Source organism: Sebastes umbrosus, chromosome 4 (assembly GCF_015220745.1).
Source record: "Sebastes umbrosus isolate fSebUmb1 chromosome 4, fSebUmb1.pri, whole genome shotgun sequence".
NCBI lineage: Eukaryota > Metazoa > Chordata > Actinopteri > Perciformes > Sebastidae > Sebastes > Sebastes umbrosus.
The window spans coordinates 20,441,786-20,468,238 of NC_051272.1; the positions used below are offsets into that span (position 1 = coordinate 20,441,786).

At 43.2% G+C, this 26,453-nt stretch overlaps 1 long non-coding RNA gene across 1 annotated transcript; it reads left to right on the plus strand.

The window, feature by feature from the left end:
* The first annotated feature begins 8,866 nt into the window (after positions 1-8,866).
* Positions 8,867-16,433, plus strand: LOC119486146. The gene is made up of 3 exons (XR_005206466.1): positions 8,867-8,980; positions 15,058-15,065; positions 16,423-16,433. It is a non-coding gene; the product is annotated as an uncharacterized LOC119486146 (long non-coding RNA).
* Positions 16,434-26,453: the final 10,020 nt, after the last annotated feature.

Sequence of the window (26,453 nt, forward strand, 5' to 3'; positions counted from 1 at the left end):
TACTTCCATTAGCTGTTTAAATTGTTTCTGTGATAGGCTGAGAGGCGGCAAGTGGCTGCAGGTCAGCGGGTGTCCTCCGCCTCATTTCCTGCCCAGCGGCTCGTAGGCTCCAGCACCGGAGAAGAATGATACCCTGACTCACACTCATACTCACCTCCCTTCCTCTCTCCTTCTTCTTTATGCCTCTCTCTCTCTCTCTCTTTTTCCTCTCGTGGGTTAATCCAGAGTGATAAGCACAAGCTCTCCTCCCCATGTGGCCTCTTTGGCCTGCGGAGAGTAAAGACCTCTGAAATCACTCTGCTGCAGCTGCACTGCCCTGCCAAACACCGGTGAACATCAGCAATATGAGTATGTGAAAACACGGTTTCTGCTCCAGCCCGGTGGAGGTGAGAGAGAGAGATGGGCATGAAGAGAGCCAAGTGTGGACTGAGAGAGGAAACAACTGGGAGCCAGTTACTTATATATTCAACCACAACACCACACGCGCAGCAGCTTGCAAAGACAGACTGTTTCTAGTGGCAGAAGTATATTTACTCAAGTACTCTACTTAAGTACAATATTAAGGAACTCAGGGTCGGCTTAAGGCATACGCCATATAGGCGGTGGCCTAGGGTGCCACTTTCTGGGAGGTGCTGATTGTTAATGTGTTGCGGTTTACATGCAGGGCTAGGGTTAGGGTTGTGGGGGGTTGAACCCTAAACCTAAAGGCCCAGACACACCAACCCAATATCAAAGAACTAGCAGCGATGAAGGTCGACTGTTGTGTCGCCACACGTCGCCTTTGTCTTGGCCGACAAGTTGCATTTGAACACACCGCAAAGACTACAGCTGACGGCCAGTTAGCACGTACGTTCTGCACCTCCATGAGAGGAAATAACGCTCCACACCAGCAGGTCGCGGTAGTCTGTATTCGTCATTCAAAAAGGGGAAACCGGAAGACCGAGGATGGCGGATATACAAGCCGTTGTTATACGTACATGAAACAAAGTCAAAGAAAAATTAGAAGAGCCTTCTGTGTGTCGTCTTTACCTTACTCGTAGGCTATGGCTTTCCTCACGTCTGTTTCTTTTCTCGTTTCACTGATTCGTTTAAGCCGAACAGCCAATCAGAGTGATTTCTCTCACCGACGAGCTCCACCACAGACTCAACATGCCGAATCGTCCGATAAGCCGCCAACACGGGCAGACTAAAGCTGAAGATATGGGACACACAGACGCTCACCAACGGCCCCAAACTGTCCGATGGCCGACCATCGGGTTGGTGTGTCAGGGCCTTAACCCTAGAGCGGCGTCGCTGGCAGTGGGGGGCTCCTGAAGGAACTTGTACTTTACTCCACATAACCTACATTTACTTCACAGCTTTCATTACTAGTTACTATGCAGATTAAAGATAGAAAACCTCAGCTATCAACTGCATCAGCACTGTGACAAACACTTAAATCTTTTAGCAGAAGATAACGTAATATGTAGGACGCCTTAACCCATAACATGAATACTACACATCTACTGTATTTCTACAGCGATCACACACTGTACCAGCTGTTGTTAACATCTTTTGCTGCTGATCACACTTGAGGGCTGTGCTTGAGGTGCTAATTATCTCTCATTGTGTCCATAAATACCTCATAATCACACTGTAATCCTACCAAATTGGGGCCATAATATTGTTGTATCAGTGTAACCAACAAGCTTTGCGCTATCTCTGCATTGAATACTTGAGGGTGTTTGTGTCCGTGTGAGTCGGTATACTGTATATACCTTTGTGTGCTCGGTGCTCGAGTGGGAGTTTATGTCTGATCTGATTGATGGGGGTGGTAGTGGAGGCAGCGCTCAACTGATTGGAGCTACAGGCAGCGCTAGGCTTCTCATTAACCTATGATAATGCACCTGTCACCCTGATACGAAAGCCTCGCAGCACATTTGTTGCGGATGGCTGTTCTCGCTTCTTCTTCACTTTTTTTTTCTCCCCTCTTCGCCTGACTTCCCTCCCCGCTCCATCTATCTCCTTCTGTTTCTCCTCTCTCTCTCAATTTCTCCTGCACTCTTGTACATTAACACACACACACGTAAAGTAAGCTCTGCCGTTTGGAGAGTCTTGCCGCCTCCGTGCCAAAGCTGACCATAGCAGATGGAGGATAGTGCATGTGTGTTTCTCTTCCTCTCTCCTCCTCTGCTGAATGCAGCAGCTACAGTATTTAATAGGATCTCTGTTCACTAACGCACTGGGACCATGGTGGATAGGGGATCAACTGTTCCAGCTCTCGTGGCTGCGTTTGTGTATGGACTACAAATGTGAGCGCCTCTCCAAAATGGCTAACAGTATGTGCCATCACACAACATACGCCCTCATACGAGTCGACTCATTTGCTGGCTGACAGAGATGTGATCTCTCCTTCTGGTCAGTGTTTCATTTCAATCTCACAATGAGAATGCCTAAATTGGGTCCATTACCAAGTTTGCTAAGTTCTTTGTTTCTACTAATTTGAGTTGCACAATTAAATGCACCATTAATTCACCATTAAAAGTAAAAAAAAAAAAAAAAATCTCAGCAAGTAAAGAGTTTAGTAATGTGTAAATGTATTGCTGGAATAAATCCGTAGCGCCATCAAATCATAAGCTAGTATCAACTATGTGAACATCAAGTCAGTTCAGCATCACAGGCTTTAAAGGGACTGTTTGTAAGAATCAGAAATGCTTGTTAACAGCCACACCTGTGGCCGTTAAGTCAACGAAAGTCAGCGTCGGGCTCGCGCTTGTGCTCGCTCTACATAGACATGAACGAGCATCACTCAAAACAGTGAGGCGACACACGTCAGCTAAAACCACAATATCACTCTATATTTCACCTGCTTGGCAGTAATGTTAGCTGACCAGACGAAGGTCTCTCCATGAATCACTGCTGATACTAGTGTTGGCTTTTCCTGCTTCAGCCTCCCGACCGCGGCCGGAGGAAACAGGGGAGACACCGGCACCCGGTCAGAGACGATAACGTTTCTCGCTGCGGAGCCCCGTCACTTCACAAGACACGGGAAACCTCTGTTGGTCCGGAGGAGCTGCAGCATTTATTTCTGCACAAACGTCCACTGTACATTCACTAGATATTCTCAGAGCTAAACTAACTCTTCTGCAGTGTGTAGTGAGCGTGCATGCACGTGTAGAGGTGGAGCGAGCTGAGCGAGTAACGAGCGAGCTGAGTGAAGGCAAGCAGGCAGCGGAGCAGAGGAGCAGAGTACAACAGAGACTCCGGTCCTGGAGACCAAAGCTACGGTCTCCCCCGCGTCCTCCGACCGCGGCCGACACTGTTTAGCAGACGGGCTTCACTAGATATAACTTTGTGGTTTTGGTGCTTCCGTGTAGTTTGTGTTGGAGTCTGAGTCTGAACAGCGCAGCCACATGCAAGCGCGCATGGAACACCGATCCGGAATGATTTATATGTGTAAGAAGTTACAAACAGTCCCTGTAAGTAAAAGTAGGTAAGTGGGCTATTATTAACAACATGTACTTAATTACCAAAATAAAAGTAGGCCTACTCATAATGCAGAAAAATGACCCTTGGGAGTGTACTATACCGTACATATTATACTTTATATTAACATTATATTTTGGGATTGTTGCTACAGATAAGTAGCATGTTACTGCTGTAGCTGGTCAAGGTTTTAATAATTTTAACTATTTTATATACTGTTGGGTTCAATTTCCCTTAAGTACAGTACTTGAATGAATGTATTTCACCACTGGCAGTTACTGGGTGTAAATATTTAGTAAAAAACTAACCTTAGTGAACATGTGAACACGTTATCAAGGTTGAACTCATGAAGAGCTGGTGTAACAGGCTCCAGTAGTCGGTGTCCTATCATAATGTCTTTCTATAAGTCATTTTCTCCTCACCAGAAAGGCTCCAGCTCCTCCACCAGATGTCTTCTTTATTCCCTGTAGCCCGTTCCAGTCAGTTTCTCTACTCTCCAGAGGGCCTGTGTGGGATTTATTTATCCTATCTGCACGTTCAGTGCCAGGAACACACCCTGAGAGCACACAGGACTATGGGAACGCTGCCTCGAGCCGCTGGAGAGTGTCGAGAAAGGGAGAGGACTTAGAGGACAGATAGTAAATCAGTCTGGACCGAAAAATGTGTGTCAGAAGTGTAGCATGTAAAGTCGAGGCTGCTTCAGAAGACGTAAAAGAGACTGAGAGTCTATGAGGGTGTTTTGGGGGGAATGAAGCTTCAGTAGCTCCCATTAGTCACTCTGTCAGATGTTAGAGAGATAGACGAGGCTGTGCTCGTCCCATTTGATGCCAGAAAGCCTTTGGAATTCAGATTTCCCAATATTGGCAGGACTTGATCATGATTAAAGAATGAGCCTGCGTGGTGTTGTGAATGTCTCTGGCATGACTCCTCGCCTCCAACCTCTAATCTCCTCGGTTTCATCTTGTGCCATGCTAATTTCTCCAAGGACAATTAAATATTACTGTTTTGATGTCTCTGGACAATAGCCGGGGTTTGTTTGCGCTGGATACCAGCTGCTCTCATTAAGGAGAAGCGCAGGACAAATAAAAAAAGAGGAACACCCGTTACATGGGGTCAGACCTTCCTGTTTAACAACCAGCCAGCTTCCTGTTGGGGCCCCATCATGTCACACGTGTGACCGACCATTGACACCTCTTTGTCCCTGAGAGTTCATCCTTGACCTTCAGGGGGAAAACCTGCACTACATATTGGACATGCAAACATCCTGCCATAATTTTCCTTTTCAACCAATTCAATTAAAGGTCCAGTGTGTAGGATCTGAGGGTATCTAGCGGTGAGGTGAGGAGATTGCAATCAACTGAAGCTTCTCCCGTGTGCCAAGCGTGTTGGAGAACTACGGTGGCCGACGCAAAAACACGAATGACCCTCTCTAGAGACATTTGGAGCAGAGCCAGTGTGTAGAGTATGTGTGTACGTGGTAGCACAGATACCGATACCAGATCAAATAGTTGGATCGGATATCGTGACAATGGGGCCGATCTATTCAATTCAATTTTATGTTTGTATACTATATACATTATATACAGGAATTTTAATTCCTGTTTAAGTTTTGACCAATGTGTTGCTGCATTAGGAAGGTTTACACCTGAATTATGATTCCTGTTAATTTTGATGATTTTTTTACCAAGTTGCTGGTGTACAATTTATTATTTTGATAATAAATAACAAATCAGTAAATTTATATCTATGTTTTTATTTGTTACATTCTGTTTTTACAAAGTTAGGAAAGCAATGTTTAAGTCAAGCCTGATGTTTCCTTACACATAACAGAATGATCCCAGTCTCTTCCACACAATGAGGTATACAGCTTATTAATTAGACACTGCTATCGGATCGGTACTTGGTATCGGCCGATACCCAAAGCCCAGGTATCGCTATCGGTATCGGGACTGAAAAAGTTGGATCGGTGCATTGCTAGTTTGTGAGTGGTGAAGCAAGTGAGAGAGAGCGGCGGCTACAGGAGCGAGTAACGTTATCGACTCCGGCCCAAACAGGAAAAGTTAACAGAGTCTGGTTTGTCCGTTCTGGGCTACTGTTAAAACATGGCGGTGTCTGTGAGGAGGATCTGCTCCCTATGTAGATATAAACCACTCATTCTAACAAAAACACGATGATTCATATTTTCAGGTGATTATACACTAAAGAAAACATTCTTATTAATATTATATTCAATTTCTGCAAATAGATCCCCGTAATTGTAACACACTGTTACTTTAAGTGGCGTCAACAAATCTAAAAAGATAAAAGCAAGAAAGACTCTTGTCAGCGTCTCAGAAATTACTGTTAACATCTTCAAGCAACCTTTAATTTTTCAGTGTCACCGTGACCAGCGGTTGGAAGTAATTTGGCTGTGTTTATCTAGTGAGCTGTCATTCGGAAGACTGGCTTTCAGCATGAGTGCCCATTTATTTTCACTGCTTATTGAGCGAGGCTGAAATGGTGGAAAACAAGCCTCTCCTGATGTGACGAGGGCAGAGTGGATATCCTCAACATGGCAGCCTGCTGGGTTTCACATGTAAGGACGGACCGCTGGACGTAATGGAAGCACAGGACAACAGATGCTGCTTTCTCGGGGAGTTCAAATGGGTAAAAGGAAATAAAGTAATGGTAAATTTATGCATCAGTGTAATCAAAATGAGAGGAAGGAGGTGCGGAGCGGAGCGGATGGCCTTCAGTGGAATATTCTCGGATGCTGATTAGAGAAGCCACGTTAATGAGATTCATTGACAGTCTAATACGGAGAACAGCGTGCCCCCCGCTGTGTCTGTCTGTGCCGTCCCTTTCTCGCGGTCGCCTTCCTCGTCTCATGTTTTGCTCTTTTTCGCACTTCTTCTTCCTGGCGGTCTGTCTCTTCTCCACAGAGGGAAGCATGTTTACACTGGACTGAAACAGCGGGGGATCTGTCCATTTACACCAAACTCTGTAATGATCACAGTTGTGGAGTTGTACCTTTAATAGGGCTGGAACGATACACACCTATCTCCCAATTCGATACTATCACGATACTTGGGTGCCGATTCGATATGTATTGTAATTTTTAAGAATTGCAATTCGATATTACGATTTTTTGCGATTTTTGTTAACTTTTTTGTTAACTAGACCATGGGGGAAAAGTTGAATCATACACTTCTAGGGACTTTTGATTTGAAAAATATCTAAATCATATATACTATAATCATGTCAGTATATGGGTGCTCTACAGTTGTAGCGTCGGCTGATTTGACCACGGAGATGAGAGTGACCGCTGTCTTGATACGATAACGTTTCCTGTCCATGACAGAGTTAGCATGCAGCTTTAGCCGTGATGTCTAGCTCTGCTTTTCTTGGCAATGTGTGAAGCCCAAAGTGTTTCCATACTTTACTGTTTGTGTAGTGTTTACCACTTTGGATTTAAATTGTGAGGGTTCAAGTCGTATCCATGCGGACACTGCGCCATTTTGTACTTCCTTGTTGTGGCCGGCTACGGTCTGTTTTGGTTGACGGATACGGAACGGATATGACGTCACGTTACTCAGACTACAACAATAAAAGCGGTAACTTCCCTCTACCTCTGCATAGACTCAAATGAAGCAAATATATGAAAATATATAAAAAATTGATTTAAAAATCGTAAAAACAAAAAAAGTGAATCGATATTTTCCCCCCACCCCTAACCTTAAACATCACACACTTTGGACAGCTCTACTGTCTCTCCTTCCTGAGTGGCTTTAAGCAGGAGGAGCAGCCAGCCAACACACACAAAGCACCTTGGGATTCGGGGACGGGCGGCGCCACGTGACAGCCAGCCAGGCAGGCAGGCAGCTGGGCCATATTAACAGGAGTAATGACAAACGGGCCACTGCTGTTGCTTTTTTCGCCTATAAGCAGTGTATCATATCCTGTCAGGTGCTGTCACTCAACACAGCGCCTCGGTATGTGTGCGTGTACACTTTATAAGTGTGTGTTGCCCACTAGCCAAATCCTGTAGTATCCATCTCTGGGCTCAGTGGAGAGCTGTGTAGGGAAAGTAGGGGGGCCCAGATGTTTCAGCTCAATAAGCTTAAGGATGAGTTCATGGGGAGAACATCTGAGGCTTTCAGCTCGGTTGACCCCAGAAAGAAACCCTTAATCCAGCCAGTTTGAGGACATGTGTGTACATATCCTTTTCATAATAGTGAAAGCTGGAGATGTGACTATTGTGCAAGTACTTTTTGTTCAGATAAACTGTGACCTAATTACTTCTTTTGGCGTAAGAGCACTTAAAAACAAAGATGGAAAGAGTAAAACATTGGCCAGATGTAGAAACAGAAACAAATGTGTTGGAATGCCTGTGGGTGTGTATGCAACAGATTGTGTGTGAGAGGGGGAGATAAAGAGAGAGGTTTGTAGGGAAATAGTTGAGACTGTGATTGTGGACAGCAGGAAGGGGGACTGGAGATGTTTGCAGCAGACTAAAGTGGCCCTGTTAAGTAGAAGTGTGTCTGCGTGGAGGTGATCCTGTTTCACTACAAAAAAAGTCTGGCCGCTCCTAATGGTCCCTCCCCCAGGCCACACTTCCACAGCCATGTTAGCTGAGCGGCTGCAGCCTCAGTGTCGTGACAAAGAGGGAGAGGTCGGCAGGGGTCAGGTGGAGGGATGGATCCCAGGGTGCTGCGTTTGCACTCTGGCCACAACACCCAACTTCCCCCAGCAGAGGACAAACAAAGCAGAAACCACAAGCCTCCAGGGAAAAGTCCCCCACATGTTGCTTTACACAGCTTCTGCCCAGACTGTACTGCTGCAGACTCAGCAGTCACACTTTGACTATTCCATAACAACTGATAATAAACCATGTTTTGTATTTGTTTTTACTTATTTATTCATTTTAAAAAGTTGCTTTTAGGTGCATTTTATTCTGTCTGATGTGTGTTTAGATGTGCCTGTTTTTACAATGCTGCACGCAAAGTTTTGCTCTTGGGACAAAAAAAAACTGAACTGGAATGCACTCAACTCAACTCAACTAAAAATACAGTATATAATTGTTTATGGTTCCCAGATGGTTAACTGAAGGTTTGTCTAAGTACACTTAGGTGTGACACTGGACTGCATAAGAGTAAAAGTCAGTTGCTGATTTCAGTGCAATAAGCAGAATAAAGGCATTTGTAAGCAGGAAAGTCCTCATTACTATGTACAGTGTCCTTCTTCTCCTTACTCACTTAGATTACTGTCTGTTAACTAGAAATGGCGTGTACTGTATTGACGGTATGGTGGACAGAATTAAAGTTACAGTACTGACAGTAGTCTTTAAACATCACATTGACAAATTGTTCTTATCCACACTCATCACATACCGCCCCTTTGTCACACCCCTTGGCATCATTAGGAAACAACTACATGGTTGGGCTTAAAACTAGTATGTTTGTACAGTGAAAATGACACTGAACGTTGTGAACACGGGACATGAACGAACAGCTGACAGTAACGTGATGCACGGGACGTTAGTATGAAAAACATTTGACAAATGTTATACAAAAAAATGTTACTAAAGTAACTTGAAAAACAAAACACCAATCTCGAACACCAGGTTTCTAGATGAAAGTCATGTGTTTGTTGGGATTTATGCGGATGCGTTTACATTGCAGTCAGTACAGACTACATGGCGTACAAATGACAAATGACAAAGCAAGAGAAGCGCTCTTATTGCACACTAAATGCCTTGCGCATTATTGTGGCATTCATATGCCTTTTTGCAGAACGGGCTTTTTTTTTTCTGTCCATTTTCTGACGTTTTCATAGGAGTACCATGCAGAATCGGTGGAGTACGCTTTTAAGACTTTCGACACGGTGCATTTAATCATCTTCTGTAATATTTCACCCTCTGTCTCCCAAGGCTGAGGCCCAGCTGATGTTTGCCATCACGGAGGAAGACTGACCAGACAGCAGCAGGACAGGATGAGCTCAGCTGTGATCCACGTTGTCCCTAAGCCGTCCAATCACAACCCCTGCTTCTGAGGATCCAGCCAACCAGGGCACCGGTGGACAGAGGGGTCATATGAGACCAGTTAAGTCTTTTATGAGGCCATACCAGACAGACTTGGGGGACTGGGGCAGAGGAACACTGTCTTTTATGGGCTATTGGGGATAGTGTGCTTCCATCTCAAGGCTATTAAAGGTCTCCCCAGCATGGAGACTCTCACAGCCTGGGGGTGGGACATGGTGCACCTGGGCTTTGGATGGAGACAGAAGATTAACCCCTTCTCTCCTCAACCCTGCTTTTCCCATATGTTTCCATCTCACCACTTATACAGTATATGTATTTCCCAGTCACAGTACCCAGAGACTCCAGCACGCTTTAGACCATTGGTTTTCAAGCTGTGAGGCTCTCCAGAGGGTCGGGAAAGGAGAGACTTGACCTTCTCAGAGTCATAACGGAGAGAAATAACACACATATTGTTAGATTCGGATCCAGTAACTTATACTTTGATGATATCCAGTGGCCAACTTCGGGGTCTGAAAAGTGAAGCCAATGCTGAAGTGGCTTAAACTTGCATTATTTTAAATAGCCAGCAGGGAGCGACTTTGGTAGTTGTCGTACATTTTATTTGACCTTTAACCAGGTAAAATGATGACCTGGCCAAGAGGCAGCAGCAAGAGTATAAAAACACAGTCCACACAAGCGACACTAACAGCACAGATACAGTACAGTATGACAAACATACAGTATGCCATGACAAGACATGAGAAAATGGCTAAAAACAGCATAGGTAAATAAATAGGTCAGAAACTTATAAACACTATGTACAAAATAGTATTTATTAGGGTCATCTGTGGGTAAAGTATGCAAACAAATTCAGGCTAAAAAACAGGGCTTGATTGTAGCCTACAGCTAACTGACCGACTCAATGGCATCATTATACTTCTATCACCCAAAGCCCCCAAGTTATCTATATTTTGTCCGTCTTCATGCTTGTGATAGTTCCTCTAGAGGCAGCAGCATTCACCAGTGAAGGCGAGCTGTATATATAGAGTACACTGTACCCTCTTGAGGTTAGCTTGTGGCTCTGGTTAGTTTTATACTCAACAGGCAGCTGCAGGGATAAGTGAACTCACTCGACTTTTACTGACCTGAGAGGCCTTTATGATACACATGCGCTACCACAAGAAGCGAAAGCCTGTATCACTGGGGAGAATACAAGTCCCATAAACCAGGATGTGATTAAACTCCACCGCAGGGAAAGAGAGGTGGGGTTGTCGAGGCTGCACACCTAAATTAATTTTATTTTTTCAAATTTAACTCACAATTTTCCCCGCTTGCTCTCCCGCATCCACCCATCCAGAGAGCCGAGCAGTTTACTGCCAGCAAGAGAGAATTTTTCGCTAGATTGGCTTTGTCATTTTGATTCATGTGGGGCTCGGTAGTGAGTGTGTTATTGTGCGATCCTGAGCCCGTTCTCCTGCCGCGCCATGCTCTCCTCCCAATGTTATTAACTTAGCATCTTTTGTGCCCTGTAAAAGATGAGTAGGCACAGGGGGGGACTTGGAAAATGATAAATTGTTTGAGGAAAGTTTCCTTTTTTCTCACTTCCTATATCTCGCTGCTGATTGAAATCTCACTGTCTTCACTTATTGTACCCTCTGCTGTGAACTAGAGGTGGGTGGATGAAGGGGGTAACACAAGGGAGAGAGAAGAAAGAGTGTGAGGGAGAAGGTAGAACGGAGAATATCGAAAAGGCTTGATTTGGCATGCAGTGCATGACACCAGTGAGCAGCGGATGATTATGGATGTAACAACCTCCTTTTCACCTCTTGCCTTCTCTGATGTTAGATCATTGGCTGCCACAGGGATCATCTCGCCCAACCCAGACAGTGATGAATACTTTGTTCACACCAAATCAGGTGAAAAATCATTTTTCTGATTTGTCGGCAACATTATTTTCTCACATGGCAGATGTGCAACTATTTATGTTGCCAAAGCATGTTTTACAATCACATTAAAAGCAACTGGTTAGTTTAGCTTAGCATCAAGACTGGGAGCAAGGGAAAACAGCTGGCCTGGCTCTGTTTCTAGCAAATAACACCATTAAAAATGTTGTTTTTTACAGATTAAAAAAGCAACATATTAAGTGTTATTAGTGAGCTTGTAGAGCTCATAATAATGCTTTCACTCTAGTGCTGAAACAATTAGTCGATTAAAATGATTTGTCAACCAACAAAAGATGTATAAAACATTTGAGGGTTAACTTGTTTGATAATTTATCCAGCAAAAATACCAAACATTCACTAATTCATGCCTCTCAAATGTGAGGTTTTTATATCACGTAAATTGAATATCGTTGTGTTTTAGTGTTTAGTGTTTGAAGACACCACCTTAGTGTTTCAGAACTTTTTTTATAGTTTGACAATAGTGAAAAATAACTGATATATTAAATGATGGGCTAATATGGTGCCTTCAAATGGAGTCGTGTTTACCGTGTTTACAAAAAGAGTCCATATGAACGCCCCCCTCATGTCGTATTCATGACCTCGTAAGTGGAAATTTTCTGAAAGCTCTGAGTTCACGAGTTGTGACGTGTTTGTTGACGTTGTCAGAAATGGCGGAGGCCATGGAAGTTAATTTTTTGGTGCATAATAAGTTCATATATTGTAATTTTAGTCGTATCGAGTTTTTCTTCATAATTTTCTAATAGTTTTGAGGAAAATGTTGATATTCCCAACGTCCTCATCTTTTTCCTTTGATATTAAGCCTTTGAATTTCCTGCATTACGTTATCTACTCGATAGTTCGCTAAATTGTTAGCCTCTGTGGCTTCTAGACGTCGACAGTAACGTTAATAAGCAGCGGTGTTTTCATGACTTGATGCCGAAGACAAAACCGTAATAACGCCGTTCACCTCGCTCAGAGGCCATCCTTACCATAATAACACAACTTTAGAAGCAACCAGCTCCATATTTACCATACAGACATGGGAGTGGTATCGGTTTTCACATTGCACTGGCTTTATTCGCTTCTGCGTCTAGACATAACTGGCGTGAATCAGATAAATGTTGAGTCAAAAACTCTATAATTTAAAAAAAAAATCTCAGCTATCTCCAGCTTTCTGTCCAGTTTATCTTTTTCTCTTTCTTCCCCACTTCTTTCCTCCTCTGCTTCACTTCAGCCTTGACTTGCCATGTGCTTTTGTGGCCTGTGGATAAGAGAGTGAAAGTGACAGGGCGGGACGGCAACTGTCCCCAGAGGGACGCGATGTCCTTCTGCCTCAGCAGTGAGCGAGAGCCAGCCAGTCCTAAATGAAAGCCTCAGCCCAAACTCACCATGACAGAGAGGATGGAGCCTCAGCTCAACCCTGATGGCGACCGGACTCTCAGTCTGGTCTGATCGGGAGCCACGTTTACATGCAAAACTGCACCCGTATGATCTGAAAAAATACCTTCAGGATCCTGAATATTCTGGGAATCCAAATCCATCCATAAAAAGAAAACAATATGTAAAAGTGCTTCGATACGGCTGTATTCTCAACAGGTGCCACGAGTCTGGCTCCGAGCCACTGCCCAATAGTCTGCGGTGAGGAGATAGAAGATGGCAGCAGCCATCGAGTGTCATTGTAAATCACTCATGGAGGAGTTTTACTGGCTCGTCTGCTGTAGTGCATATGCAGACGTGCTGGTAAACCTCAGAAGTCTGCTCTGTGATTGGAGAGAGAAATGATGGGCCTCTTGGTTAATGGGGAAAGCAACCGGCGGAGGAAGCCTGTGTTTTTCTAGCTCATCTGGCTTAGATTAGAGCACGCCTGCACTCCACTGTCATAGTGAGAGTGGAGAGGAGATAGAGGCATTAAGACACGAAGAGAGCAAAGAGCGAGGAGGGAGGGGACCGAGGGGGGAGGGGGGGGGGGGGTGTAGAGTAAAAAAAACAATAATAAAGACAGAAAGCAGCCAGGGAGGAGAAAAAGCATTTGCAGAGGGTTTTAGGATTTGTGATGAGCTCTGGCTCTGTCACCCCGAGTGCTTAGCACAAGTCAGAGGCATAAACCCTTTAGATAGGCCTTGTGGAACAATAGAAGAGGAAAGAGCCCTTAAGACGAGGCCGTGACTGAAAGCAGAGGGTCTGGGTTCAGGGAACGGAGCCAAAACGCGACTGCTTGCCCCTGGCACGTCCTTGCCCGCTAACTGAGAGCACATGCCTGGCACAGGAGGACAACTTTCACCCTCCTCACCTTCAGAACATCCTCCTTCCTCAGCGAACACCCCCTCCTCCTCCTCCTATGCTAATGCACTCAGACGTGACCCCTAAGACTCAGTTCTCTAAATGAAGGAAAGAATAACACAGAGACAAAAAAGCTGAGGGGTATCCGTATCACTCACTGCAGGTTAGTGTTGTTTACAGCTTCCTCGCAGCATGCAGCACCTGCAGAGTCACAGAAACAAGTTACAGACACGCTGGAACTAATTGTCTCTTCTTCTGCTGACAACGGCACGGAAAGCAGTTTACAAGGCTTTGAATTAGTTGCCTAATTTCAGTGTTGGCTCTCCTCCCGTGTCTGTTTTGTTTTTGTCCTGCAACATGTGCCTCTCTTCATGTTGCTGCATCTGTAAATCAGTCGTTGGGTTGAAGAGTCTTCTTTTTTTTTAAGTAGCATTTTTCTGTTTGCATGTGTGTGTTTATACGTGTGAGAGTTAATCCAGGCTTTTAGACAGTGAGCTGAGTGGAGGGATTTGGAATGTTTTGAGCCCGTCAGTCTGTTTCAGCTTGTTGTGTAGCCTTCGTGCAGACAGGCTTTCTAGGTCAGGCCTAATTGACGACCTGTATTAATAACAGGGAGAGGCATGTGTGTGTGTGTGTGTGTGTGTGTGTGTGTGTGTGTGTGTGTCCCTGTCCTGGATTTTGCTGTCTCACTGTCCTCAGGCTCAGCTGAGATCCCTAAAACTCCACCCTCTTCACCCGCTCTCTGGGGTTCCTGCTGTTTTTAGGAATATCAGAGGGACGCAAAGGGTTGGTTGGTGTGTGTGTGTGTGTGTGTTTGTGTGTTTGTGTGTGTGTGTGTGTGTGTGGGAACGTCCTGCTGTCGCTGCAGGCCGGCCAGTCTTCGTCCACACCCTCGTCTATTTTGCCTCTACATGGGGTGTCTCTCTGTCTCCCACTCAGATAGGAGTGGGGATGTTTGGGGTCGCAGTCTGAACAAATAACATCACCTCTAATGGGGTAGGCAAGTTTTCCAATGGACATTGGTTGTGAATATCAACAAATAGATGTGAACAATCAAACCTATAATAATAATAACGAGAATTAGAGGTTTCAAACTCATTCTTTTTGCATTTCACTGCACATCCTGTATGAGTATGTGACATATAAACCTCTTGAATCTTGAATCATCTCCAGCTGGGTGGACAACTGCATTTGCAGTGTAGTTTGCAATGGAAAAGACCTTTAGATATTTTAATCAAATTCAGAATAGTGCTACCACAGTTTTAACAAGAACCAGGAGAACTGAGCACGTCATTTCTATCTGTAATAATAATAACACTTTGCTCAGCAGAGATCTGGAAACACATAGCGATATTGCTAAAAAGAAGTCAGATGAACAGGTTTTAAAGGAACAGTGTGTAACATTTCGGAGGATCTATTAGCAGAAATGGAATATAATATTAATAAGTGTTTTCTTTAGTGTATAATCACCTGAAAACAAGAATGTTTTTACAGTAGCTCAGAACAGACAAACTAAACACTGGCTCTAGAGAGAGAGACTTTCACATTTTACGTTACCTGAAGGCCCCCGTAGTTCTCCAACACGCTTGTGAAACTGCGGTAACGTGAGCTGCAGAGTGCAAAACCGTGGTACCACCACCCTGCTCCTAAAGTAGTTTTATTATGATAAGGATGGCCTCTGAGTGAGGTGAACGGCGTTACCACGGTTTTGCACTCAGCGTCTCGTGTTACTACAGTCTTTCAAAGGGAGGAGTGAGCGGAGGAGTACTCAGTTGATGCAACCTGCAACCACACCACTAGATGTCGCCAAATCGTACACACTGCACCTTTAAACAATCCCCAAACTTATTTAGAAAAGAAAACAAAGGCAAACTGTAGCATTATTAACTCAAGCTGCCTGTTATGAACGTCCATCACAGTTCCTGGTTCAACTTTGACCTGCTGTAATTGTGTGCACACACTGTTAAAGACATTACAGGTGTGTTGCCCCTTTACGTTTCCCTCTCAAATAAAGTGGTTTAGATAATCTGACCAAACTGTTAGTTTGTTTACAACCTGTATGATTGTCTGAATGCTTGTCTTTCTTCCACAGCTGGACTGTGTTTAGTGATGTGGTTTCGATCCCAGATTTCAGCAATTACTTTGGGGAGTACAGTCTACGTACGCGTTTCCTTTAGGAACAGAAGTGATGTGTTCTTGTTAGATTGTTAGAGCTTCGGTTGTTGCCTTGTGAATGTGCTGCAGCTGTCTGATGGTCATTTTGTTTTCGTTACCTTAGAATGAGTTGTTCATATCTACATAGGGAGCGGGTCCTCTTCGCGGAGTCCACCATATTGCACCGCCATGTTTCTACAGTAGCCCAGAACGGACGAACCAAACACTGTTAACTGTTTCTGTTTGGGCCGGAGTCGATAACGTTACTTGCTCCTGTCATAACGTTACTTCCTCCTGTCGCCGCCACTCTCTCTCTCTTGCTTCACCACTCACTTCCCACATACACACATACTCTAAGCACTCTACTCTTACAACAACTGGCTTCAGCGATAACGCCATTTGCGTTTTCGTGTCGGCCACCGTAGCAATCTTTGCTCCTCGCTTGGCACATGGGGGAGAATTTGTGATCTGCAACCTCACCGTTTGATACCGCTAGATCCTACACACTGTTCCTTTAAGTACGGAAGTTACGTTTACAAATAAATCAACGTTGACCTCTGGTTTCACACGGGGTACGAACAGCGGTCTCTTGGGTCAAAGTCCGGTGTTTTTTGACCCACCCATCCCCCTCGACCTCCTCCCTACATGGCGTTTGTCGCTATTTTACTTCCTGGTTCACGATTATGTGGGTTACATATGAATTGATTTTGCAAGATATATACAAATTACAGTGCCTTACTTTTCGTAGGTTTAGCGGCAAACGGTCACAACACCCTGACACACAAATGGAACCAACTTCTTAATGATATGAAATGCACCCAGACTTGACTCATTTATTCTTCCTTTTTATTGTGTTTTTGAATGCATTCCTTTGCCACATGTAACGCACTTTAAATTGTGTCTGTGTTTGAAAGGTGCTATAAAAGCAAACTTGCTTTGACTCTCTGACGAGGTCATCTCTGAACTGGAAAGTGAAAGTCTTTGAGGACAGCTTGAGGGACGGACCCTTGTCATTCCACAGGAATTTTCTCATCGTGGGGAAAATTACTAACCATATGATGCAAACCCTCACCTCACAAGCTTTTTTCATCAGGAAAGAAACTCAACTTTTCCAGCTCCGCCGTCTTCTGGTGGAAGATATTTCCTTCACACAATGACCAAACTTCCTGGTTAATCTTGCAGGAGTCACTTCGAGCCAGCGCGCGCATTCATGCTGAGTCTGGAAGTGAAAGCTGCGTTACCTTGAAAGCAGAAAGTCAGTAAGCTGTTCTCTCTGGAGCAAATCGCTCCTACTGCTCGGCCTCCTAATCCCTCATGGAGCTGCTGTGTTCAACACACACTCTAATAACCCTCTGCTGCTGTTTTCTGACACACGCCTCAGCTTTATGTGCTTCCTGTCTTTCATTTGTTTCTCATCCACCAGCTGTAGCTGGAAAGACCCCCCTTCATTCTCCATCCATATTCTATCTCAGAGTCGTCGCTGCTCCCAGAGGGGATGTCAGTGCAAAGAGAAATCATGTCCGTGATCACAAAACTTCACTCTTCTGACAGACTAAAGCCCAGAGCAGCAGGAACAGCGTGTGTGTGTGAGAGGGAAAGAAGTGAAGCAAGGGTGAAATTATTTGTTTGTTTATATGAGGGATAGTGTTCACATGTATAATGATTCTTTCAAAATCCCCCCTTCGACTAGCATCTGACAGCAGGAGGACAATAAATCTCTGGCTCCTTGTTAAGACAATGTTTTGGACTTGGACTCAGGCACTCATTGGTCTGTGGAATGTGAATGTGATAGCTTGTAATTCCTCACATCTGCTCTCCTCATCAGCGTCCACATCTTTATATGGTCAAAGTATTCTGTGGCTCCTGCTGTTTGGTAACAATGTCTAGAAATGGCCTGAGATCATCTAATCACGTCCATATCCACATTTTGACAACCGTGGGGGAAGCCTATGCACAGAGGTTGCGTTGAAGCGTGTTGTGCGCGCTCTCTCTCTCTCGCTTAAACTCGTGTTCTTGTGATGTTTTAGTAACTACAAGTTAGCATTAACATGCATATTGCTGCTGGAGCACACTAAACGTAGCACATTGTTACGAGGATGCATGCTACTTTTGTCTGAGCAGACTGACGGGGCCAAGTCCTGCTTGGCTCGCTCGCTGAACTCTGTTGTCATGGCGACAGAAACGTCGTGGCAGTTGGAGTGCATCTCCTTCGGAGAAGAGACCAGTGCCAGAGCATTATGCATCTACTCGCGCTGCCTCTTTACTATTAATGGACATAAATATTTATATGGTTTGGAAGATATTTCCACGGCGGAGGAGAGCCGGCGGCCCGCGGCGAGCGGAGACATGAGCTGATGAAGTGGTCTGTGTCACACATCTGTGACTGCGTGCTCATGTGTGGAAGCACAAGTGCATCTCTCAGTGCCCTTTAATCTCAAATGGTTATAAGAATAACAATGTAGGATTTTAATGCAACACAGAAAAAAAGGGCTTTTATTGTGTTTTGCATGCATTTAAATCTCACTCATCTCCAGCGGTCTTCTAAATTAGAATCATTAATCTCTGTTACAGAGCGCTGATACTGCAGTAGGCTTACAGTGCTGTGTGCTTTGATGCTATCGTGCTGTAACAAATTGTTGATCACAATGAGAAGTCAACCAAGATTTTTTTTTTTTATTAACAACGATTTGGATAATTTGACGGGTCGTGTCTAGAGGGTAACCCGCAAAATTGCGGACGTTAATATAATATTCAAGATCAATGCCTAACCTTAACCATTCAGGATAAATGCTGTGCTCAACGTTGTGAATTCAAACAAAAACACTTGCTTAGGTTTCGGAAAAAAACATCATGGTTGGGCTTAAAATGACTACGTTTGTAAAGTGAAAGTGAAATGTAACTTTGTGAACACAGGACACGAACAAACAGCTGATTGTAAAGTGAAAATGAACGCATTGGACACAAACAGTAGTCTCCTGGATGAAAACCTTCATACTACATCACCACACTCCCAGAGCACTTCTTCTGATTGTTTAATATTGCCGTGGATGGTTTTACATTTTAGTGAATTGAAAGCCTGGTACAGCTCATGGTGCCTTCAAATGGTGTCGTGTTTACCGTGTTCACGAGAAGAGTCCATATGAACGCCCCCCTCATGTCGTATTCATGACCTCGTAAGTGGAAAGTTTCTGAAAGCTCACAGTTCACGAGTTGTGATGTGTTTGTTGACGTTGGCAGAAATGGCGGAGGCCATGAAAGTTAATTTTTTGGTGCATAATAAGTAAATGTATTGTCATTTTAGTTATATATTGTTTTTCTTGGTAATTTCATAATATGTCTGAGGAAAATGTTGATATTCCCGACGGCTTCATCTTTTTCCTCTGTCATTATGCCTTTGCATTTACTGCATTATGTTACTGCTAGCTTGCTAAATTGTTAGCCTCTGTGGCTTCTAGACGCCGACAGTAACGTTAATATTGCTAAAGGGTTGTGTGTTGGTATCGTGAAAAAGAGGGACAGAGTAAAGTGCGACAGTTAGGGAATGTGTCCAGGATAAAAATGGATTGCGTAATGGACTTTGTTTCCTTCAGAAAGAGCCAGGCTAGCTGTTTCCCCCTGTTTCCAGTCATTATGCTAAGCTAAGCTAAGCTAACCACCTGCTGGCTCTAGTTGCACATTTAACACACAGATAAGAGTGTATCAATGTTCTCATTTAACTATTGGAAAGAAAGTGAATGACAAACTGCTACGAATTGTTCCCTAAACATAAACCTAGATGACAAATTCAGATGTTGCTTACCCTGAAACTACTTTCAAAACCAGATAGGACGGTAGTTTCTCTCTGATTGAGGATTTTACAGAGTCTGGAAACAGTCCAGCCACGTTGCAAAATGCTTAAACCAAACAATGGAAATGGAGAGAGCGAGCAGGAAGAGTAATGCATGCAGGCTGACATCAAATGAATAGAGTAAAAACTAACTGTATTTGCTTTTCCTTTTCTTATCTTTTCATAAATGGCACTCTCTGGCTACAAGGTCACCCTGTCACTTCACAGCGATGTTTGAGATCTATATTTTATTGGCTTCAGTGCCGCCTGTATTTCATGCTCGTCGCCTTGCTCCTCCATTTTTCTCTCTCCAGCTTTGTTCTCTAACGACACATCTTCTTTTGTCTCCCCTCTTTCTCTTAACATTCTCTTGAATTTGTGACATTATTTCCTGTGAAAGTGTAGGATAGGGGGCTCCTCCCCGAGGGCCTCTCACAGTGGGCTCAGCTTTATAGAGATTAAATCATAAGTAGAGCCTGTGGAATCTAAAGGGAGAGAGGGAAAATCATCCCATTTTTATATTTCATTTGCATGCTTTCCTCATCTTTCCTCCAGGCCTTTTGGTTAACGTGACCCACCTCCCACGGCTGTCTCACAATCTATCCTCTCCATAATGACTAATTTAAATGGCTTTGATAATCCGTTAGTACTTTGAATTAAATAGCCATTAGACAAGGGTTCACAGGGAATGAGGTGAAGGGGAGGATGTGGCCTGAGTGTCCTCTTCATCTCGCCTCTCACTATGCAGAGAAGTACTTTTCTTTTATTTAAAGCATTAGTTAGAAACAAAAGGAGCTCTGCTAAAAGGCTCAAGTGTTGTCCTATAATTAAAAGCTGGACTCATCCTACAGTTATTTTCTATTTGAAGACAGAGTGAAGCCATCACTATTTTGAACAGTGACATTGAGCACTGAGTTAACAAGACCACAATCCATTGTGTAGACTTCTTTCAGCCTTTAAGAGTAGTTTCATTCACTTTACTATTTAATATTTTTTCAAAAAAGGGAAAAGGTCCAGAGTGTAGAAGTTCAAATCAGTGTGATGAAGGTGCTCTTTGGTGGGGTACACAAAGGTTAAAAAAGGGGGAGTCCAAGGCACTCTTCTGGCAAAAAATAAAAAGCCTTTATTCAAATGGCTATTTCATGATGAAATGCTAAAAACAATGCTGGTACATGTTCAGATTGGGTAACAACCAAACCTAACAGAATTGGTTGTTTCCCAAACTGAATATGTACCAGCATTGTTTTTAGCATTTCATCATGAAATAGCCATTTGAATAAAGGCTTTTAAAGAAGAGTGCCTTGGACTCCCCGTTTTTTAAAATATTTTTTCTGTTTTACACCAGTAAGAGTACATGTGTATGTAAATATATATTTGGTTTCCATTGTTTCCATTTTTAGGTATTCCCTGAGTGTGACTTTCATAATTTGTTAGCCTCCTTTTTCCCTTAAAACTGGAAAACCCTTGAAAATATTAGCATAGTCTCCTGTCATTTCTCGCTTCCTCCAACACAAAACTGCTCTGAAGCTTGTATTAAATGTTTTTAAAAATCCTAATTTTAAACTTCCAATCAAATTCTTTTCATGAACATTTCTCTCCACATCTTGTCGTCAATAATTATATCCAATAACAGTTCCCTGGTCAAGTATCTTCTATTATGTCAGCTAATAATATATTATGAATATGAAAATGATATTTTTTAAAGGAGCAGTGTGAAACATTTAGGGGGATCTATTGGCAGAAATGGAATATAATATTAAGAAGTATGTTTTCTTTAGTGAATAATCACCTGAAAATAAGAGATGTTGTGTTTTTGTTACCTTAGAACGAGCCGTTTATATCTACATAGGTAGTGGGCTCTCTTCACAGACTACACCATGTTGCACCGCCATGTTTCTACAGTAGCCTAGAATGGACTTTTCCTGCATACGCTGGAGTCGATAACGTTACTCTCTTGCTTCACCACTTACTTCTTCTGACAAAAACAACAGTTCGAAAAAATATATTGATGTTCAAATTAATCGCAAGAAGAAGCCCCCGGTGTGTAAGGACCTTTAGATGTGAGGATCAATAACACATTTATGTCTGTATGGTTAATATTTACTGTTCAAATATATCAATCTTCTCATCTAACTCTCGCCAACTAAGAGTGTAAGCACTTTCCAAAATGTCAAACTATTCCTTTAATTAAATGTTCAAAAGTTTGTGACTTTTATCTGGATTCTCGAGGTCAGATCACTGAGGTCATAAAATGTTTTTTCATTCCTGAGTTTGACTCGTGGGTGGTATCTTTTGACCGGTGTCAAGAAAACAAGCAGTAAATTGTTCCAGTTTACTAGTAGTTTGCAGTTTATCACATCCCTGCCAGGAGAGAGGAAAATGCTTTCATTATTAAACAAGACCCTCCGGCGCCAAAACATTTGTATCGTTATCAGTAATTAATTTACTTTGCTTCAGGTCAAACAGTTTAATAAAGAAACGGAAAGCAGCTGAAGAGTTGGAAGCTCTTGACACAAGGTGAGTGGTCAGAGCAGATTTACAAGTCTTCCTGTAAACCTCAAATGAGAAAAACTGATGGAGGAGGCTCGCGATTTTTTATGAGCTGTATTCCCTGAATCCACATCTCACGTTAAAGTTTCATGTATCTGTCACTTTCAGAGAGGTATCACGGAGTCAGAGCAAATTGAACATTCATCCTGAGGGAATATAAATATCACATCAAAGAATCGGATCTTTTTTATTAAGAAAATGTACACTGCCAGCTGACAACGGCATCAATTCTCCCCTGATGGACTTGGGCTCATGGATTTATGATTTAAAAATGAGCATTTGAAACGTGGCAGTCTGGTGTTTCCCCTGGAACCGCCTGCTGAGTTTTGACATGAAGAAGAAAATAACCTGTTATGCTCTGCTTTTCCTATTTGCTTTTTTCCCCCCTGGTCGCATCCCCTATTCATTAAGTCCCCCATCTCATATGGTATGTGACATTTATTCTTTGATGCTGCAACAAATGGATCTTGAAGTAGGACTTTGATATGACAATTTTCCACAGCTCATTGGCTGACCTTTTATTCACCACTGATGGTGATCCAAGGTTAAACCTTCACCTTGTCTTGTCCTTCTATAGAAATAATTACACCATTGTGCCTCCATTTGTCATGATAGACTGTTCCAATCAATCACCTGGGTTATCTTTGAACACCAATCACATCTTCAAATAATGAGACTGAGATCCATCGGTAAATTAATGTGGCACATCACTCAGACATGATGGGGATCCTCTTTGCCCTGGTGGACAAATAATTGTCCATTTCTTATCCATCACTCCACTTTCTCTGACAGACTTGTTGGTGACATGACCTTTCCATCCAAAGGAGGTGACCGAGCCATAATTACTATCTTGAATTCATTTCAATAATCTTAAAATGATCATTTATTATACAGGTCATAAAGAATGGTGTGCATTTAGCAGATGCAGCAGATGGGTGTTGTTGTGAGCAGATTTAACCCCCATGGAGGCAGACGTCTGCGGGATAAAATGTCCTGATCTCCTGGTGAAGACAACAAACACTTAAATTCACCTTATATACTTTAAAGGAACAGTGTGTAACATTTCGGAGGATCTATTAGCAGAAATGGAATATAATAAACTATGTTTTCATTAGTGTATAATCACCTGTAACTAAGAATCGTTGTGTTTTCATTAGTTTAGAATGAGCCGTTTATATTTACCTAGGGAGCGGGTCCTCTTCATGGAGTCCGCCATGTTGCTCAGTAGCAGTAGCATAGAATGGACAAACCAAACACTGGCTCTAGCGAAAGCCTTTCACGTTTTTACGTTACCTGAAGGTCACTGTAGTTCTCCGACATGCTTGTGAAACTGCGGTAACGTGAGCCACAGAGTGCAAAACCGTGGTACTGCCAGCTGCCGTCCGTTGCTCCTAAAGTAGTGTTATTATGGTAAGGATGGCCTCTGAGCGAGGCGAACGGCGTTACCATGGTTTTGCACTCGGCGGCTCGCGTTACTGCAGTCTTGGAAAGGGAGGAGTGAGCAGAGGGGTACTCTGTTGGTTGCAATCTGCAACCACACCACTAGATGCCACCAAATCCTGGGTACAAATATTCAAACCTGTGATTTTTTGGTTGCAGCAGAAACAAGCTTTTTATCACCTTTGAAATTGATATGGCAAATCCAGCAGATATAGTGCAACCATAGCATTTACTTTAATATAAATCCAATATTCATTCTCCTTTTAGCTCTGTTTTTGGTCTCCACCAACCAAAATATTTGTCTCTTTAGCTGTTAAACGCTCAACTTTGTTTACCAGCTAGTTGCTAACTGTGTCTGCAGTTTGGTGCTGAGCAGGTAGTGTACAGTGAGAGCTTTTTCGCTGAATTTAGCTGCCGATTCATAAGAGCAGTGAGAGTGAATTAAACAGTAATGTTTCGCAAACATGAGCTGAAAGATGCTAAAATACTCTGTAGAACTGAGTGGTTTAGAGCAGCCCCATCTCCTAAAAATTACATTCCCATACAAAAAAACTGCATTGTGAGTTACGTTTTGGGGGAAAACATATTTTGTCATGGATTCTGTTTGTCTCTGGCGTATCACAGATAAATTTCTAATATTTCTCATCCGCATAGGGAGTAGGTTGGGCTGCTGGATGGGTCAAACATACACAGGACTTTCACTTGGAAGACGGCTGTTTGCTTCCTGTGTGAAACCTAAAATTTCAATTTACAACGTTAACCACGTGTTTAAAACTGCGACCATAATCCAGGAGAAAATACAAACATAATTCGGGAGAAAATACGAAATGTAATTGAGAATGCGGTTTAGTTGTGTGGGAACCTAATTTTGTAGGATACAGGGTTGATTTAGAGTCAGGTGTTAATTATCTGTAGATTCATCACTACGAGCGACAGTTAAAACATATCAAACAGTAGTTGTCTGAGTTTTTTTTTTTTCCTTCATCGACCGGTCCAGCTGGTTCCAGATGGCGCCATAATGCTGAAGGCTGCTTTTGAATGCAATGTTTTGGCTGCAGCTACTTTCAGGAGATGAAAGCTTGTGCTGCTGACCTTGTGAGACCATTAGGGGCTGGTTGTGAAGCCCTCTTATAGTAAGGTCTGTATGGGGACGGAGGATCAATACAGAAATACAGTGTTTATATTGCTTTCTCCTCTAAGATCACCAGTGACCTTATAGGCATCCTCTGATATTTAAGAATTGCACACTCGTTGTCTGGTGGACACAAATATCGAAATAAATGATAAAATGTCAAAGTGTCTCTTTAAGCATGACGTCACCTTTTCTCCAGCCTGAGGTATTCATCTATCCTTGGAAACATCCTTTCAGCGCTGTAGGTTTTGATTTGGACACCGATTCCTGGGTATTCCCTGTCTTGTGTGTTTGTCAATGGAAGCGTGGCTGCAGCTCCTGCGCGTGTAGAAACAGGTTAGCAAACACTGCTGTCACGGGAGGAGCACTTTGAACATGTTTGAGCAATTTTCATTTTTGTCAGGGAGTTGTGTTTACATCCATATCTGATGACATCTGGAGAGTGATGAGGAAAAGATCCTTTGTTTGTATGCTCAGATTTCTACTCAGAGTATTGGGCAGGTGTTTCTAAGCAGCGGGCCTATTCTCCTTATTGGCCACACTGTGCACAAACACATGTAAGTCCCTGATGGTTGTCCTCAGGCCTGGTGAATCTCACTCGCAGCAGACAGTAATGAGAAAAAGGATAACTGTGTTCCATCAACAGCTGAGCCCTGCAGCTCCTGTCAGCATTAAATGCACATATATAGCCGCTGGCCATGCAGTTGCTAAGGAAGTGTTGGTATCCAAGCAGGAGTTGGCAGGGAAACATCCCCAAAGTTGATTCAAGAGATTGGATGCCACTGGAGTTGATTTCGAGCTGCATCCATATTTCATTTATGTATAGTAGCTCTCTGAAGGGAAGGAGGGAAATTACCTGGGCATCTGTGAAAAGGCTGCAGCGTTAAGTGTAGCAGGTCCAAAATAAACTCTGGGAACGTCATTATCGGCTTGTGGACATAAAAAAAAACAGCGTTGGCGGTGGGGTAGGACAGTAGTAGACAGAGTTATGGCTCTGAAAGTCCCAAGCTCAAACTGTATTAACAGGTTTCCACATTAATCTTGGTCAGCGGGTCTCCAGCAGGCCGGACGCGGGATAAAATAGTGACCACATTGACAGTGTTGTTTCCACACCTGGTTACTGGTCTCCAGTTAAAAGCTGTCGAAACCATCCAGGCCTCTGCAGACGTGCCACAACACTGTAAAACATCAGACATAAAATCCTCTGACTTGAAGTCTTGTGATTTAAAATGATTTGAATAAATATACAGCCGAGAGTTCATTTAACTCATCAAATTGAGTTTTGTAAAGAGACATGATTAGCATTTTAGCAGACTTTGCAGCATGCATTTTTGGGGGTTAATGTCTCTCTGACAAAGCAATGTGATGTTTTAAATTGGGCTGTCAAAGTTAACGTGATAATAGCGCGTTAACGCAAATTTGTTTTAACGCCACTAATTTCTTTGACGCAACTTGCAATTTTTAGGTTTTAGTGGGCTCAGTTTTAAAGTTAGAGTGAAGATACTGGCATCTATGAAACTAGAAAACCTAAGGAATCCATTTTTTAAGGCCAAGGAAATAACGCTCTGAACTTGTGCTGAACTTTGCCCACTTTATGATAATCACATGCAGTTTTGGGGAAGTCATAGTCAAGACAGCACACTGACACACTGACAGCTGTTGTTT